This window comes from Bemisia tabaci, chromosome 10 (assembly GCF_918797505.1).
Source record: "Bemisia tabaci chromosome 10, PGI_BMITA_v3".
Taxonomy (NCBI): Eukaryota; Metazoa; Arthropoda; class Insecta; order Hemiptera; family Aleyrodidae; genus Bemisia; species Bemisia tabaci.
This window is the reverse complement of record NC_092802.1, coordinates 27,967,544-27,986,858: the sequence shown is the minus strand read 5'-3', so window position 1 is coordinate 27,986,858 and position 19,315 is coordinate 27,967,544. Positions and strand designations below refer to the sequence as shown.

Below are 19,315 nucleotides of genomic sequence, written 5' to 3'. Positions count from 1 at the left end.
TGACGGAAACGTTTTGTACCTCTTCTGGCGTATGAGCAGTCGAATGTTGCCAAATTTCCTCTCAAAAAATATTTATTTTTGAAGGTACTTATGAATCTTTTTCCATGAAATGGGGATGTTGCATGATGTGAGGATTTTTACGTAAAAGTTCGCGAGAAACACGATGATGCTACTGGTTTTCTCTGAAATCATCTCCCAAGCTCAAAAAAAGCTCTCAAGTTGAGGGCAAAATGGAGGGGATATCCCGCACGCTATCCTGAGAGTCCACGTCTACATCAAGACAATAAACTCTCCATACAAAGATAGGGAGCAAATACATTGACGGGGCTGCCACTTTATTTGGGGACTCTAAACCTAAAAACATGGCAGCCCTGTCAATGTATTTGTTCCCTATCTTTGTATGGAAAGTTTGTCTTGATGTAGACGTGGACTCTCAGGATAGCGTGCGGGATATTCCCTCCATTTTGGCCTCAACTTGAGAGCTTTTTTGAGCTTGGGAGTTGATATCAGAGAAAACCAGTGGCACCATCGTGTTTCTCGCGAACTTTTGCATAAGAATCAACAGTCAAATCGCAAATTCCTCACACATGCAACATCTCCATTTTCGAACGATTTAGATTAGATTAAGAACAACATTCTACGAAATGTCCGAGGATAAATTTGTGCAATTTTCCCCGAAAATTTGTGATTTGTCAAAGAAAATTTGGCAAATTCTGACGGCGCAAACGGTGTTCTACCACAGCACAGCAGTAATCAATGCAGTTTGATCTCCCGTGGAGATTGGCTAACATCAGCGGCAGCAAAACAGAGGGACTTTATCTGCATTGAGTCAGTGGTGAGGCGTGAATGATCGATTATCGATACGTCTCCATCTGAAACTATGGTAAGGAATCGATTTTTAAGGTTTTTGTTGCGCGCACCCTGTTGATCGACCCTTGAATGGGACAGGAGTCAATTTTGTGTTTATTTCGCCCAAGCTGGGCATGCAAATTAAGAGATTCGTATTTTCTTTTAAATTTCTAGTTTATTTGTTTCCTGGCATTCGACACACCAAGGATTTAAAGATTTTATTATTTCACTTAATGGTTGCATAATGAGGCCGGGGCATGATAAGCGGTTGTATAACCAGTTGCGTAACTGCCAGGCCAGTTATCACCGATTATGTAATCACATTACGCCTTCATTTCTATACGGGCTCTGTTACTATCCCGTCTTTATTCTGAGAGAACTTTAACAACTTAGCAAATTGATCCGGCAATTTCATTTCCAAAGAAGCCTTGAAAAAAGGCCCATTCTGATTCAACCCTTTTCATAGGTTTTTCATGACAGACCAAAATCGATATATCGCAAAGCACGCCGCACGTCACTGGATTGAAGCTTTCCAAAAAAAGAGAAAAAAAATAGCCTCGCAACACCAGACTGAGGTTAAATAACCGAGGGGAAAATGTGTATGTTTCAGTGGCAAGGCGTTATAATCGACCATGATATTTTCCCATTTAAAGCTATGGTAAAGAATCGATCATTATATTGTTCGTTGCGAATGCCCTGATAATCGACCTATTTTCATTGGTTTGAGGAGCATATCAATCGATACATCGCAAAACACGCCACGCCACCGGTATATTTTTTTTACAATCCAAACACGTTCACGATTTCACGAATTCCAAGAAGTGTAACATATACCTCCAAAAAAATTACCTCCTATCTACGTCTGCTTTCCGCCGGACGTCATTTATATCCGCTCTCAACGCGTAAAATTTCAGCGACGGGCAAATTCAAAAAAGGTGAAAATGCACGTCCCCCCGGATTTTAACGATTTTTTTGTTTGCGCAAGTTTTACTTTTAGCACAAGAAAAAAGTCATTGTTCAATTTTTTCATCAAATATTCATGCAGGCACCACATGTGAGAAAACTATCCTGCTCTCTTTCCTCTAGGATTTTAAAGGATTTTTCTGCTCAACTTCACATTACTGACACACGTGCTTTTAGTTGATTTTGACCCCTCTCGTCTTCTGAGCAAGCGAGTCCACTTTTTTCTCTTTTTTCCTGTCAGTGAGCTGCAGAAGATGGCAATTCCAAAACATTAATAAGCAAAATAAAAAAGAAAAAAGGGATAAAAAAAAAAAAAAAAATTATTTTAATTTTTATGGTGTTATGTAGAAGTACAAATCTCAAGGAATCATCGATATTCGTAGGAACGTCTTGTTGAAAAACGAAATTCGACAACCCTACTTATGAAAAACATAGTATGCCCATGAAGAATAAACATCCAGACATAATCGGTTTTAACGTCCGCTTGATTGCAGCGTTGATGCCTATTCCGACTTTTCTCCGTATTTTCCCATAATTTTTTGTTCGTAAACGAATGAAGTACAATTTTGAAATAAAACATCATACCAATGACGTGGCGTGTTTTGCGATATATCGATTGATGCCATTCAAACCTATGAAAAAAGATCGATTGTCAGGGCGTTCACAACGAACACCATAACAATCGATTCTTTATCAAGCATCAAAAGGGAACATGTCGATAGTCGACTATCATACCTTGCCACTGCATTATACGATACATACCTATGTTCACGATATGTCTCGCTCTTTCCTAGCGAAGCGATTTTTTAAAGCGGTTTTTTATGGTGAACCGATATATCGATTGATGCCATTCAAACCTATGAAAAAAGATCGATTGTCAGGGCGTTCCAACGAACACCATAACAATCGATTCTTTATCAAGCTTCATAAGGGAACATATCGATAGTCGACTATCATACCTTGCCACTGCATTATACGATAAATACCTATGTTCACGATATGTCTCGCTCTTTCCTAGCGAAGCGATTTTTTAAAGCGGTTTTTTATGGTGAACCGATATATCGATTGATGCCATTCAAACCTATGAAAAAAGATCGATTGTCAGGGCGTTCCAACGAACACCATAACAATCGATTCTTTATCAAGCTTCATAAGGGAACATATCGATAGTCGACTATCATACCTTGCCACTGCATTATACGATACATACCTATGTTCACGATATGTCTCGCTCTTTCCTAGCGAAGCGATTTTTTAAAGCGGTTTTTTATGGTGAACCGATATATCGATTGATGCCATTCAAACCTATGAAAAAAGATCGATTGTCAGGGCGTTCCAACGAACACCATAACAATCGATTCTTTATCAAGCTTCATAAGGGAACATATCGATAGTCGACTATCACACCTTGCCACTGCATTATACGATACATACCTATGTTCACGATATGTCTCGCTCTTTCCTAACGAAGCGATTTTTTAAAGCGGTTTTTTAAACTTACGTCTGACAAATTCTTGCAGTTGCATGATCTGTTGCGTGATCAGTGAACACTTACCTGAAACATTAACAAGAAAGAAAGATATCACTAAAGATATCACAAAAGGAAGATATCACTAAAAGTAAACCTAGTTCGTTCATTCTTTTGCGAATCGAGTAATTGATGGAGTCATATTAAATGGGTAATCTTAGCCTCCTGATTGAAATTTCCTAAGTCTTCTTTGCCTGTCAATATCAACGATCAGCTCGCTGTTCAAGGAGCAACTGGACGTATTTATGCGAAATGGAACTATGTGCAAGAGGAAAGATGGGGTGTGCTCGTTATTGCTCGGGCCATAAGAATGAATGGGATTTTAAAAGCGCCGGTGACGTCAGCGGTAAGGACCGGGTGCGCGAGGAGGCGCGACATACGAGCGACAACGACTAGGTCGTCAGTCTCTAACTCGTGAGCCCTGTCCACAACGCTCTTGTCACATCCCCACGGCTCACAAGTTAGCGCTCAATCCTTTTGACTTAGTGTCAAATCCCGCTTTTCCATTTTCTCAAAAGGAACTATGTCCACTGACCACATTCTTTCTTATACAGCTTCCGCGAGCATACCCCATCTTTCCACTTGCACATAGTTCCATTTATTTAGTAAATTATTTTACTAAATAATTATTATTTATTTTCCGTTTAGTAAAACTTATGGATAGAAGCATCTGCACGCAAAAGGAAATTTCGAAATTGCAATCGGAAGTGCTCGAAGCAGCGATGGGAAAAGGGAAAAATCGAAGTATTTCATTGGAAATACCATTTTTTGGTCATTTCAAGGGAAACGGGTGACCATCCGATTTTGCGGTTTTCTTTTTTCGGTTCAGTATACCTTGTACCAACAAGTTTTATAAATATTCAAGCGTTATTCAGGTCGAAAAATGTAAATTTTTCTACGCAGACTATGAAAAATCAGTATCTGAAAGTCGGCGAGAACGAAAACACACCAACTCGGAAATTTTTAAACGCTTAATTCTCTGTCATCAAACATGTTGTATCGATTTCAACTTGGTGCTTTACAAAGTCTCTAAGTACCTGTCCTTTGTCACCAAAAATGTTTTTCTTAAACTAACTTCTTCGCCCGCTGCGCAGTTTTAGGTGTTTCCTGAACAATTTTTTTCCCGAGTTTGTGTGTTTTCAAACTCACTGATTCAAATACGACCGTGAGATACAAGACGTAATTCTAGGTATTCGCCACGCGATTTGACACCTGTGGTAGCGTGTTCGTTCCGCATAATTAAAACAGCAGTTTGGAGGAACCGGGGACCCTCACCAGTGGGGTTGCGGGTCAAGTGGTCAGCGCGGCCAGCGATTAATTAGAGGACTTGGGGGTTGAATCCCGGCGGAGGGTTTAATATTTGCAGGATTAAGACACTCACTTCCTCCCCTGGCCCACGACCTACATATAACGGTCGTTGGACCCTAGGTTTTCTTTCCAATGGTTTCCAGACTTACAAGGTTTTTTTAACTACACGGTACGAAAAAGTAACCAAAATGGTTGTTAATATTGGAAGTAAAACACGGTGTAACACAAAATGTCGGTTAATTTTTTGGAGCTAGTTTTTCTTGTGCCAATGGAGATGTTGCATGTGTGAGGAATTTGCAATTAATTTGACTGTGTGATTCTTTTGTAAAAGTTTGCGAGAAACACGATGATGCCTACTGGCTTTCTCTGAAATCAACTCCCAAGCTAAAAAAAACTCTTAAGTTGAGGCCAAAATGGAGGGAATATCCGCACGCTATCCTGAGAGTCCACGTCTACATCAAGACAAACTCTCTATGACAAAGGATAGGAGCAAATACATCGACAGGGCTGCAGGTTTTCAGTTTGGAGTACCCAAATGAAAACGTGGCAGCACTGCTAATGTATTTTGCTCCCTATCTTTGCATGGAGAGTTCGTCTTGATGTAGAGGTGGACTCTCAGGACAGCGTGGGATATCCCCTCCATTTCGGCCTCAACTTGAGAGCTTTTTTTGAGATTGGGCAGTCAATTTCGTAGAAAAACAGTGGGACCATCGTATTTCTCGCAAACTTTCACACTAGAATCGACAGTCAAATCGCAAATTCCTCTCACATGCAACATCTCCATTGGACGAATTTCCACCAAACAGATCTTTCTGCAGGAAGGAAAGATGGGGTGTGCTCGTTAATCGAGGGCCGTAAGAATGAATGTGGATTGTAAAGCGCCAGTGACGTCAGCGGCGAAGATGAAGCCCCGGAACGACGTTCCGGAAACAACGTATCTCTTTGCGGGAAAATTCTGCTGGAATGAGATTGTTCCCTTTGTATTTCCAGTTTTCTGGATTTTATCGCACGTTGGCTACATCTCCAACTTTCGACTTGTGCGTCTACTCGCAATCAGTTCTTAAAACAACTGAGACGCTTGGTGGAACTTTACAACAAAGTCCATAATTGAGGAACATTGTTTGTATAAGTATTTTTTGCTCTGTCTTATTTTCCAACTTTACGAGCGCTCTCTTAAATAGCACAAAAGATCCACTTAAATTTTTCATCCGCCATTCTACACAGGATACTCAATCTTCTTCGAATGCATGTATAGCAGCGATTGTTCTAACTTAAGTTGCATAATTCGAGCTGCAATTCCACGCTCCAATAAAAATGTATCGATACTCATCGGAGGCGTGTCCCAGAAGAGAGCGTTAATTAAAAGAGATAAAAAAATGAGGTCAGGTCTCTCCTGCACCGAGTGTCAACTATAGCGACCCTTGAATTTGCACTGACACCTCTCGGCTTAGGAACGGCGCACAGTGGATTAATGGGATGAGAAATTGGGCAAGGTCGGACTTTAAATCTTTGACTCTTTCAAATATTGTCGTTTATTTTGTCCCATTATGAGTTTTATGGAACGCCTTAGAAATACAAATTTGCAAAAAAAAAAAAAAAAAAAAAAAAAAAAAAAAAAAAAAAAAACCAATAGGCATTTCGCAACTGGATTTTGTCAATTTTTTTTATCGAAACTGTTGTATCTCCGTGTTAGAATTTGGAACAATCAGAATTGAAAATCTAATTTTCAACAAAATCCTGATGAAAACGAGCCAAATTCTGGATAAGGTTCAAAAAGCGCGCCTCTGGCCAATGCACCACGACTTATTCTACGGTATAAAATATCATACAAAGTGTAATGAAGATTTACAAATGTATGTGCACTTTTTAAACGTTGCTTCATCATCATCACCTCACTGCGGTTGTTGTTGCTCAGTTGTTGTTTTTGTCGCACCTAGTACTGACATTTTGGAAAAATTGGTTGCTTTTCGAGGTATATCTCATAATGTTAACTCCCATCCACTTTTCGACAGACCTCCGGAGGTGGGTCAAGAAATTTAAGATTTGGTTCAGATACGGGTTGTCATTGAACTCAACAGACTAATGAATTGGGCCGAAAAAAAGGTCCTCATCAGGATTTGGTTAAAAAAGCCATGTAAACCCCTCTTAAAAATTCGCTCGATGACGCCATTCTAAACTTCTACTTTTTGTGTATTTAATCAAAAATATGAGTTTTCAAAGTTGCCACATCCAGTCCGAATTCTTCTGTTGACACGCCCACTGCTCGGAGACGGAAATTAAAGCGGGAGTAAAAGAGAGAAAACACAAACACGAGTACGTTGGTACTGAGTGGCGCTAAACACCGCTGGAGCGCCACCCGCGGAGGTAAAACCGCTTAAGTTCAATGAATACACCGCGGGGGCATGCGGTTTTGCAGCCGCGCAGCAGAATGTTATTAATCAATAGCACTCGGAGAAATATGAATGAGTGAGCGGATAGGGGAATAGCCGGGGCAACTTTTTTAAACTTTATTAAAAAGGTTCAGTTAAAAATGTTCGCCTCCGCGTGCCACATCGTTCAAGCACTACATTGAAATATCAAATAAAGTGCGAAATGTCCCATTTCATTGGCCCGAATATTTCTACGGCGGTGTTGCAAAGTCAACATTGCTTGTGATGTTATCGTTCAGCATTGGACTTTAGGAGTGCCGTGCTAAGGAAAAACGCCGCATGGGCCTTTAGACGTTGCCAGATTACTTCATTGAAAACCGCATTCTCTTGGAAAATTGTGAACATTTTTCTTCAAAATTTTCAGATATTATTGTTCGGAATTTGATCTAAAACATCTGAAGATTTTAAGGAGAAGTATCGGTAACTTTCCTTAAAAATACATGCATTAGCTAGAGAAATTTGGCAACTCTCAAACGTTCATACGGCGTTTTTCCTTAGCACGGCAGAGATGGAGTGGAAATCGACGGTGAAACTCCAAAACCACGTATTTCGTTTTCTCTTTTTTGAGATCTCTGCCCCCTTTTTATTTTTTTACAGATGAACAAATCAATGCCATTCCTCGAAATTTTAACTCACAAAATCTATTGGCGCAGAGAACGAAAATTATTACAGTTTTTAAACATATCCGTTCAGTAGTTCTCCATTTCAAAAATAAAAGTCGCAAAAAAATCGTGAGAATATCATTGATTAGATGGATTGCGAATTTTCCTTAATTGAGAACGGGTCTTGCACTAGTGTGTAAGAATTTTCCCCTTGCTTTTTTCTAGTGTGATACTCTGGTTTATCATCTCGTATGAATTAAGGACCTTCAGTTAGGCGAGTTTTATCCATCGCAAAATTAGCAATAATTCGATCTTCTTGAGAGTAGAGGCGGATTCTGCAATTTGGCAACACCGGATTCCCTCCATTTAAACCTATGGTAGATAATCGATTCTTGTCGGAGCTCCTGGCCCTTCCAAGAATCGATACATTTCCATAGGTTTCAATGAAGAAAAACAATGTTGCTAATTTGACGGATCCGCCAATCCCTGAGAGCAAGAGAGTTAAGTCTATTTAACGTCCAAATGCTCAAGTATTTTGCTTAGTTCATTGTAGTATACTCTCCAGCCCTGTAAAGAGCAAGAGAGCTTGTCTTCTTTACGTTTAAATCCTTACAATGTTTATGTCAAAGTCGATAGCTCACTGTACTTATTTGCACAGTTACATATTTTATCCTTCTGCAGTTTTGGACTGCTATTCCTGAAATACACATCCGAATATCTTCAATGTAAAGAAACACACTAGGCACTATCAATTTTTTCAGATCTCAGGTTAAAACTGAAGTGAATTATCTCTATATATCAAATTGATAGATTAAATCAATTAGAAGTATCATAAAAAAGGATTTAGAAGTAAAATAAGATGAGGTTATTTATTTAATTAAATATAAAATAAAAATCAACAAAATGTACAAATAAATACAAATCAATATGTAATGTACAAATCGCACGTCATTCTTAAAAAGACAAGTCGTAACAAAGTAAGATTAGGGTCTTAGTTTCAGAGGGTTTAAAATCTTCACTTAACCATCCATCCCAAAAATAACTGTCCATGAGAGGGTTTTGGTTTTCAAACGTTGCTTCAGACTTTAATAGAAAATATGTAAAACAGGCAAAAGTGTAAGCACTAACATAGATGGCGAAGTCATAGATACTATCCGTATATGTATCTATTTTGGTGAGCAGCACTCGAAGTCCCCTGCATGTCTCTCAGGTAATGGAAAAATTGAACGAAATGTTTTTTCCGTCCGATACACGAGTTCTGCCTTCATCCGTGTCATTAGTTCTAAATTCAGATGTATTAGTCATTTGCCCAAAGCACAAAAAAAGCCTTTTAGCTCGTACATTTTTTCAAATGTGTTAAATGCAAAAGTGGGAAAAAGCGAGTTAACCTTGAACCATCAAGTTTTCAATTTTGCTTTTTTCTTATAGCTTTTCAGATTTTTTCATTAACGTAAGAGACAAATTCAGCTTAAGGATCAAACAACATCGTCACGAACCAATCTCGTCAACGTGACCAACTTCAAGTATCAGTACGAACGTCATTTTTCAGTTTTTTCTCACGCTACGATTCCAACGCAATTGCAATCTACAGCTCCTGGACACTTTTAATGGTCTTTGAAATGCCAGTATCGCATTTCACAGTACAAAAAATTTTAGGTTTCGAAGAGGAATAGCCTAACGCTCTTGCTTTTACGTCATTCCCATAGCATGCGCCATCTCATTCTAATTATAGAAGTCTTGCAGGAAACGTTTTCCCCAGACCTTACTTGGGTTGACTTCGATGGATATCAGCGGCCTCTATTGGTTTCATGATCAAACACTAGAAAAATCCACCATTGGAACTCGATCGACAGAATGTATGTCGTCTGTGTCTGTTTTATATATTTTAGTGTAATAAATTTTAATGGGAAATGAAATGAATGAGATAAATTTTGTCGCAGGCAAAACTCGAGTTCAACTAAACTTTAAAAGTTTATCATATCGAAATCGTGGGAAAGTTTTTCGGGTTCATATAAAAATAAAACATGTGAATTTATAAATGATTTAAAATCTTGTCCTAGTTACTATCATTTTTGTAAATATACAAACTGAAATAAAATGACATTGCAAGAAAGGACGATGCTCATCATGCGTCACTCGAAAACAGAGTATTCCAATTGATTGAAGTAGAATTAGGGTACTCTGTGGGTTGGTGACCGCAATTATTTCATTATTTTTCAATCTACCGTGATCGACAATTGACCCACAACATAAGGTTTCGTCTACGATCACAATTCGACACGAGGACCGAATTTTCGCAAATACATTAAATATACTTAGAACGAGTCTCGACTGCACAAAAAAAAACGGCTTGGCGCTTCTTAATGGCCGATGGTGCGGTTGAGACTCATCGATGAATGTTGCACCTCTCTGTGAAAGGACCGACAAAATTCGGCCTGGGAATATTTCCGCAGTTTCCGGAAGTGAAGTAGGTGTATTCTATGGAATTTTCATGAAACTGTTTTCTTAGTTGTATGATCACACCTGATATGGAAGAGCAAGCTACCAAAAAAAAAAAAAAAAAAAAAAAAAAAAAAAAAAAAAAAAAAAAAAAAAAAAAAAAATAGATCCTTGAGAATCAACTCTTTTTACCCAAAAACTAGGACCTGTATAGGACTTCAATTGATGTTGATCGATGACTTGTGCTGACACGAATTGAGTGTCTTTTGGGCGAAACAAATTAATTCTTTCAAATAAATCTCTTAATAATTGGTCCGTTTTACGTAGAGATTGCTTCACCAAACACAATTTTTTCTGGAAGGAAATGGATCATCATTGTCCCTACATCTTTGTAAATTTTTGAGTTGGGTCTGTGGATCTGAAGTCGAGCAGAATGTACAAGAATTTCTCCCAATAAAATTTCCTCCTTTAATAATGAACTGAAATCTTTTTTAACAACACAAAAATGAGTGTCTATCTCTCTCGTTGGAGTCGTTACGTCAAATGTTTACAGAATACACATTTCCACAGATGTACGCATAACAAGTGTGTAAAAAAACATCAGTATGCATGTTTGAACATTCCAACACTTAGCTTTTTTACATCAAGTCTGCTGGTTTGATAAAAAGTTTGAAAGTCAGAATACCTTTTTACAAAATCCTGATGTTACAAAAACTTCAGTGTTGGGCCACGACGTTAATGTTGAATGTCACTCTGTCGTCAATCTACGTCAATCCGTTTTGGCTGGTACGTAGCTTTTGCCCCTCCAATCGTTCTCCAACTTTAATTCGGAGAAAGTCTATTCACTCGGCTGTATGTTTTGCATGCAGCAGACCCAGTCAAAGTGAATTTTTCCTCTTAAATTCAACTTTTTCATCGATGGAAAATTCAATTTTTCAAGTATAATAAAATTCATTGGAATGGAAAAATTAGTTACTTCCATCCAATTAAAAAATTTCGTGAAAAACAGGGAGACAAAAATCGTAGAAAATTAAAGAATTTTTTCCCTTTTTTTTAATTGGATTTTTTACATGGAATTTTTGGAAGTTGCAAAAACCTTTTCCGATGAGACACGACCACCTCAGGCGAAATAGGAGGCTGTGGTTTGAGCTGAAAATTTACAAATTTATGGATTCCACCAGTCAACGTACAGTAACTCATAAACACTGCACACGTCGAACATTACTTACATATATCGTCAAACAGAATAAACGGCTCAACTTGGTGTTTTGTTCATGGAAGACCAATGAATTTGCTATAGATCAGAAAATTTACGATAGTCACAATATTCTGGATTTCGAATCTTCGAAAAGCTTGCATTCGTTCGGATGAGTTGAATGCGCTTAAATAACACCGAGAAAAAGTGTTAGGGGTTATCCTTTAAAATTGTGGTACTACACCGTAGTTTGTTGGATGATATGGACATTACCAATTAATTATGCTAGTATCGGGAAATTTGGGCTAGTATCCTAATTTAATGGGATATACAACCACAATTAATTGAAAACGTCCATAGCATCCAACTACCCCCTGCTCTTTCCTTATGTGAAAGTAATTTATCTGGACTGAAAGCTCATTAAAATACAGTTTATGTAACAATGAAACCTGTGGTAACTTGTGGGCTTGTCAGGCAACATTTGGCTGAAGTTGGATACTTACTAACAAATACCAAAATTGGCCAGTCGAGCCTGGTGAGAGACGAAAGTCCGTGACCAGCCCACTGCATGTGGCCAATCCTGTTTTTTCGCCCTTACTCAGTAATTTATAGCAGCGCTCGAACATACAATTTCGGATAATTCACTCGGAAAACTTCAACCCGTCTCTCATGAAAATTGGTTCTTTCTCTAAACTTCCGACGTAGATAGAGATTTTTTTGTAGGACCGTTTCGATTTTTTTAAAAAAGAGTGCCCAGCTTGGAAGAAAAAATTAAAATACCAATGTATTCTGAAAATGTGACTTTTAAGGTCATGTGCGCATACAAAATTACGTGACCTCAATCATCAGAAAAACGAGGATTTTTATTTGACAGACATATTGAAACAGGGCTCAAAAGGATTTTATCAGATAGTTTAAAAGATCTTAACTTAATGAAGCCCCAGGAGCGGAGCCTGATGGCATTACTTCGGGGAAAGTTGACTGTATATCGTTTAGTTTTGTATGTGCATTAAAACGTTTTTTCTTCAATTATAGCGTTTTCTTAACAAAATATCTATAAAAGATATTCCAATTTAGCCTATTTCTGATCATTAGTCCTCTGTATTACATTTTTCAAGTTTTTCCTTTATTTCTTTTTTCATTTTATCAAAAAAAAGAGGATAACCCAAGTAGCAGTGATCGCGATAAACAGCGATTTTATCGGTTGATTATCGCGATTATATCGGTGGCAATTTATCGCAATATTATCGAATATAAAATTGCGATTTATGGCGATTAAATCGCTATGCATCGCAATTTTTTGTTCAATAAAACCGCGATCAATTTTCGTCGATAAAATTGAGATTAAATCGCCATATATCGCGATTTTTGTTTCGATAATATCGCGATAAATTGCCGGGCGATGAAATCGCGATTTTTTTGCAACAAGAGCGAGGATAATCGCTCAGATGCTGACGATCTTAGCGATTTTATCGCCGACAAAATCGCAACAAATCGCGACTTTTCCGTTGAAAAATGCTACTAGGGTAAGAAGTGTCCTTGCGCGAAAAAGACGAATAAGGTCGATGAAGACGACAACGGTGCGCCTAAAAAACCTAAGGGAATGAAGAGGAAAGAAAACTGGGCCTGGGACGAGGGGGGCTGAGGGAGGAGGAGGGAACGAAGGGGTGCAAACGGCGCAGTCTGTAATAATGACAGAGGACGTGATCATTTCGAGCGGTAAAATATTCTCGTCTCGTCGACAACCGACTGCCGACCGTTGACACAAGTCACGGTTGCCGCTCTCCGTTTATTTTTTGTCATGGGAACGGAGTTCCCCATGATATTACAATCGTTCCGTTGCTATCGCTATGGGATTCCCTATGCCTCTGCGACCTTGAGCGTTTCGCCCAGTCTTCGATTTTTGGTTGATTTTCCGATGTATCAAAAACCGTTGTATTTTTTAGCCAATCATGTCTCTACGTCAAGTTGTGTTGATTTCTAAAATTCGCTCTCAGCGAGTTTTTTTCCACCTTGAGATGTCGTGTCTGACTGGTAAATCTGCGCAGAACCACGAAGTTCCGATTTGGGGCAAATTCTTTTTTTTGGGAGGTTCTGATTGGTTATTTTTCGCCATCAGTTTTCTGTTCGTTGGTGCAAAAGATCGCCTAACTCGGTGCTCTTGAGAAGCCGCCATTATCCCACCTCAAATTTGAAAAATAGAAGTAAAGAAATAATAACCATCGTACAAGGTGGAAAATTGTTCTGGAGGACTCGTTACGGACAAAGAAGTCAAAATCAGAGCTCGATTGATTGATTTAATTCATGGATACGCAAATATTGCCTTCGCTCAACTGCCGCGATCGCGAATGCATGCTGGGATGAACCTCGAGACACATTAAAACAGTGCGAACCATAGCTCCTTCAGTAATGCGCTTAGCTCATTTCTCAAAGCGTCAAGGTCTCTTGTGATAAGTCCCGCCCATTGCCCGAGTCTTTTGTATGCTATTTTTACTCTGTCTCTCGCCAAACCGTTATAGCCTAGTTGACTAAACTGCCTCATATTTTTTATTAGGTGCGGGCAATGGGCGATCGGGAGTTCGATACCCGACGATGGGTGTTACTTTTTAATGGTTGTATTGAATGTTTTAGACTAATCATCAAAAAATAATTAATACTAGATGATAAATGTACGAACATTTTCTCGTGAATTAATATGTTAAACAAAAATACTGGAATATACCTCCTTTATATAATCAGCCACATGTTCCCCCAAATTAATGACGTTATTTTCTTTTTTCAATAAAGTTAATTTGCATTCAACGTTCGTAAGTTAAGCACAAAGTACCTATTGATACAAATAGAAAGACATGAAAATAGTATGGCTAACATTTCAGTTGTTTTTTTTTTCTTTATTTTTTGTTTTTTTGTTATTCAATAAAACAAATTGACTGGGACTAGAATCATTGTATCTCTGAAGACAAAAGCTAAGTTTTTTGATACAGAAATACTAATATATTAATCCTTTTTATAATCAGGGAGGTGTTGACCCAAATATTGATGTATATTTTCTCTGTTCGCCCAAATTAATGATGGTATTTTCTTTTTTCAATAAAATTAATTTACATTCCACGTTCTTAAAGCAATATTTTCTCCAAAATTCAGCAAAAAATAACAATTTATACCTACGCAAAAAGTAAATAAATAAATAAATAAAAGCAATGACATGAAAGTAGTATAGGTAGTACACATCTAACATTTCAGTTACATCTATTTGAATGAAAAAAATGGCAATTTAGGAAGCACATAGGTCACTTATGATGCGTATTCGGGCATATGCGTAGAGTAAAAAATATCATACTTTACGCCGAAAAAACGAAACTGAAAGTTAAATGCGTTAACTTCCGAAAACCATACATAATCCAACGAAAATAAATAATTGGTAAATAACAGCTTTCTTGTATGCAAAGAAAAAAAATTAAAAATGTTAAAAAAGAGATGTCGACACAAAATTACATAGCCCCTTCAATTCTGAAGATACTACAAACGAACTGTACCTTAACATTTTCATATCCCAGAAGCAAAAGTTCCCATGACGAATATTGCTATCGCTAGCGATTGCAAAAACCAACTTGTTTGAAATTCCTCTGATTGAACGAGCGAAAAGAAGACGCAGATAATTTAACGTCAAACCTCCGATGACATCGTACATTTCCGAAAGCGCTGAAACCAGAGCGCCAATAGGGTAGACAAAATCGCCAAAATTCGCACACTGAAAAATAATAAGTTACTGGCTATTCAGAATGTTCCAGGATTAAGTACGAATATTGAAGGAGTCGATTCTTTGGGTGAAAAAAAGACGTTTTCGTGGTACAACCTTTTTTCCAAAAACTCTTTTCCTGGGGGCTATGGCCCCCCGAAGTTGGAGAAAAAAATCGTCTCTTCGAACACTGTGACAATGTTTATCAATCAATATTAATGAAAATTGGAAAATGGAGGTAATTTTTAGCGTTTTTTTATTTTTGACCTCCAAAACAGAGAAAACGCATATTAAAGGGGGATTGAGGGGGAGTATCGCACCTAAAAGTAGCCAACATCAATGTTTCCAGCGACGAAAATTGGTTTTTAACGACACCTATAGATTCAGCGTTGAAAAATATTGTGATAATGTGTCCAGCACTTTTTCGCTATGACTCATCGTTTTCGAGATAATACGGACTAAATGGAGCGCGGGTGGCCGCGAAGAAGGTGGGGAGTGGCCCCCCGTAAAAGCGTTTTTGGAAAAAAAAGTTGTACTACAAAAACATAATTTTTTGACCTAAATAATCGACTCCTTAAATATTCGCACTTAATCCTGGGACACCCTGTATAGCCATATCGTCCGTACCGGAAACAGATGCCGAAAGTTTCGGGTGCTGGGGTCGTGGCTTCGATCGCTCCGAGTGCTACGCCCGGAACATTCGGCCTCTGAGCCCGGAGCGTGGATGGCATGTCTATACAGCCCGTAAGTACGGCTTCCACGGCCGGAGTTTTTTATTCAGTGCAAACCAAAAACACAAATTGTAAAGACAAGTAGTCGTTCAAAAGCGTAAACGTGGAAACTAATCTAATCAATCGTAACGTAACCCTCCGTTACGCTAGGTCATGCCAGACATTGACAACTGATTTCTTCACTCTTTCTGTACCCCTTTGTCGCCTTTGTCGCCATAATCGATTCCATATCACTGCTTAAAATCGGGAGTTATCGGTAGTCGACCATTCACGCCTCACCACGGCGCGCATTGCGATTTATCGATTGATCTGCTTTAATACCTATAGAAAAGATTCGATCGCTACGAAAACTTTAATAATCGATTCATTACAACAGCTTAAAGGAGAGAGATATCGATAATCGACCGTTCACGCCCAACCACTGGTGCTTTGCGATTATATCGATTGATCTACCTTTTAAACCTATAATAAAGGATCGATAGACAGGGTGTTCGCAACGAACTTTCTAATAATCGATGTTTTTTCTATAGCTTCAAACGGGGAGATATCGATAATCGACCATTCACGCTTCGCAGCTAGTGCTTTGAGATATATCGATTGATCTGTCATTTAAACCTATAATAAAGGATCGATAGACATAGTGTTCACAACGAACTTACTAATAATTTATGTTTTTTCTGTAGCTTCAAATGGGGAGATATCGATAATCGACCATTCACGCCTCGCCGCTGGTGCTTTGCGATATATCGATTGATCTGCCATTTAAACCTATAGAAAATGATCGATAGACAGAGTGTTCGCAACGAACTTACTGATAATTTATGTTTTTTCTGTAGCTTCAAATGGGGAGATATCGATAATCGACCATTCACGCCTCGCCGCTGGTGCTTTGCGATACATCGATTGATCTGCCATTTAAACCTATAGAAAAGGATCGATAAGGTTCGCAACAAACACCTTAATAATCGATTCTTTACTACAGCTTCAAATAGGAAAGATCGATAATCGATTATTCATGCCTCGCGACCAGAGACGACTCGCTCGGCAACCCTGCCGGACGGAAAGGAACGTTGGCGCAACGTTTCTGGGCCCATTATTTTAATGCCTCTTTCATCCAAGTGGATTGGACGTGAAACGAGACGAAAAAAACAGGCAACGAAAACAGAAAAATACGGAAAAAGTGAGCATGAAATATAAATAAGTCCGACCCGGAGTCGAAAGAGGCGGGCGAGGGCGCCTCCGGCGGACTTTTCAAAGGTGACCGCGGGACTTGAAATAACGGTCGCCTTTTCTGCCGTGTTCAGGAAGAACGCCGTATGAACATTTTAGAGTTGCCAAATTTCCTGGAGTAACACATATATTATTGAGGAAAGTCATGCATATTTTTTCTTGAAATTTTGCGAACATTTCAGGCTAAATTGCGGACATGGAGTTTTGCACAATGGACCACTAGACAAGGTACGAATTTAAGCATTCTGATACATGTTTCTTAACCAAAATTTCACGTAAAACACGATGCGCACAACAAAAATTATCGAAATCAACTCCTTACGAAGATATTGAATGATTCTTAATCCGTGAATTCAAACCATCCGCTCGTGAAAACTCAATGCTCTGCGTGATTCACATCGCGCGCTAAACGTTATCATGACAGTCTCTGCGATATACAAATCTGGCAACCTCAATCTTGACGCTTTGGCTCAGTTATAGCAAATTACTAATAGTTTGAACAACACATGGTGGGAAATGAACATTGCTTGATTGAGAAGCTTTCTGAAACCGTTGTAGTGGGCGATTTGACTCACGTACAGCTTTGAGTTTCTTGTGAGCGGGCAGTTCAAATTCCTCGTAACCAATGTGAAATAAAAACGTTAATATCTTCGTCAGGAATTGGTTTAACGTAAACGCCATTTTACATTTTTCGGAAAGGATGTATCACAGCAGAAAAACTTGCGTACCTTGGGAGAATATTTTTACAGAATTTGTTCGCAAATACTATCAAAAACTTAGCCTGAAAATTTGAGGTGCATGGGTAAAACGGTTTAAATTTTATAAAGTGTTAAGTTCCGAACAACGAGGGAAAATCTTGATGGATTTACGGCGTTCTTGCTTAGCACGGCAGTATACCGCCCCCCCCCCCCCTCAAATTTCTCTTACGTCGACTGATGGCTTTGATTGCACAGAAAATTTCAAGGGACCCTTTTAATAAAAATTAAACGTGTTTTTGAAACTAAGGGGGGGGGGGGGCAGCCTGAGGTGTGATATTCGGTGACTGAGGAGAGTGTTCGTTAGTCAACTTCAAAACTAACCAGCTCATTGTTGATTTGCTCAACTTAGTCGAGCGAATAAAAGCCGGTAATGAAGTCAGATGTTTTATATTACCAATTAATTTCCCGTCACGGCTGCCTTTCACGACCTTACTCCGCCGATGACGCACAGTCGACGAAAAACGATGGTGTGGGGACTGAGTGACGAAAAGCGTGGACGCGCTTTCCACCTTGCGAAGGAAGAACGCCGTACGAGCCCTCAGGCGTTGCTAAATCTCCTTCGAAAAATCACGACTTCTCGGGGAAATTTCTGAATATTTTTCTTCCGATTATGCATGGAACTTTGTTCGTAATTCTATCGAAAGTGTAGGAAAATTTCAAGGCAAAATATATATAACTCACTTCAAAAGGTGTAGAGATGGTGTTGGGTCCACACCGTTTCGCGGGAAGTCAAAGCCAAGAAGTTCCAAAAATTGTAATCGGAGTCAAAAATAAATTTAAATTAAAAAATAAATAATTTCTTTTAAATTTAAAAAAAAAAAACATATTTTTGACTCCAATTATAATCTCGGAACTTCTTGGCTTTGATTTCCCCGCGAAACGGTGTTGACCCAGCACCATGTCTCCACCTTGTTACATGCAGTATTCGGACCACTTCTTAGTGGTTTTTTTTTCTCATTAATTCAAAAGTACGCATATCTTCCGAGAAGAGATTTGGCAACATTGAAATTCTCAGCACGGCAGTTTTAAAGGGGATCTTCGGAAACGTTTCGTCCATGGATTCGAATATTCTATCGTCATTTTTACGTCTCTCTTTACTTTTCCTAAAATGTAATACATTGATTAATATATCTATATTTAATTGAAATAAGTTTTACACCCTTGGTTTTGGTATTGGTTTAGTGAGATTTTAGCGATTTCCCATTTTCTAGTATAGGGTTTCGCTCGTCAGGTAGTCGGCAGAAATCGTGTTTTGATTTTACACCGAGAAAATTTTCCACGTAAGTGGTAAAAGCAAAATGTCTTTGACTATAATGCTCGTGGTTTTGTTTCAAAAGTAATTCCTCTAAATACGAAGATTCTTTTGAAAACAAATGGTCAATTTTAAATGCGTGGAATCATTTTGTCTACGAACTTAGATATTTTATTTCATCGATACATCTCTCGATTGAAATACAGTTTTTTTCTCTGTGCTACACTACGGACAAACACATCTACGGACAATGATACATCTTACGATTCCTATTGGCTTGTTGGTGCTTGTA

General features: G+C 38.5%; 1 protein-coding gene across 2 annotated transcripts in view; it reads right to left on the bottom strand.

The window, feature by feature from the left end:
- Positions 1-19,315, bottom strand: part of hig (locomotion-related protein hikaru genki) — a gene marked incomplete in the record, with an annotated part of 286,062 nt that overhangs the window by 69,137 nt on the left and 197,610 nt on the right.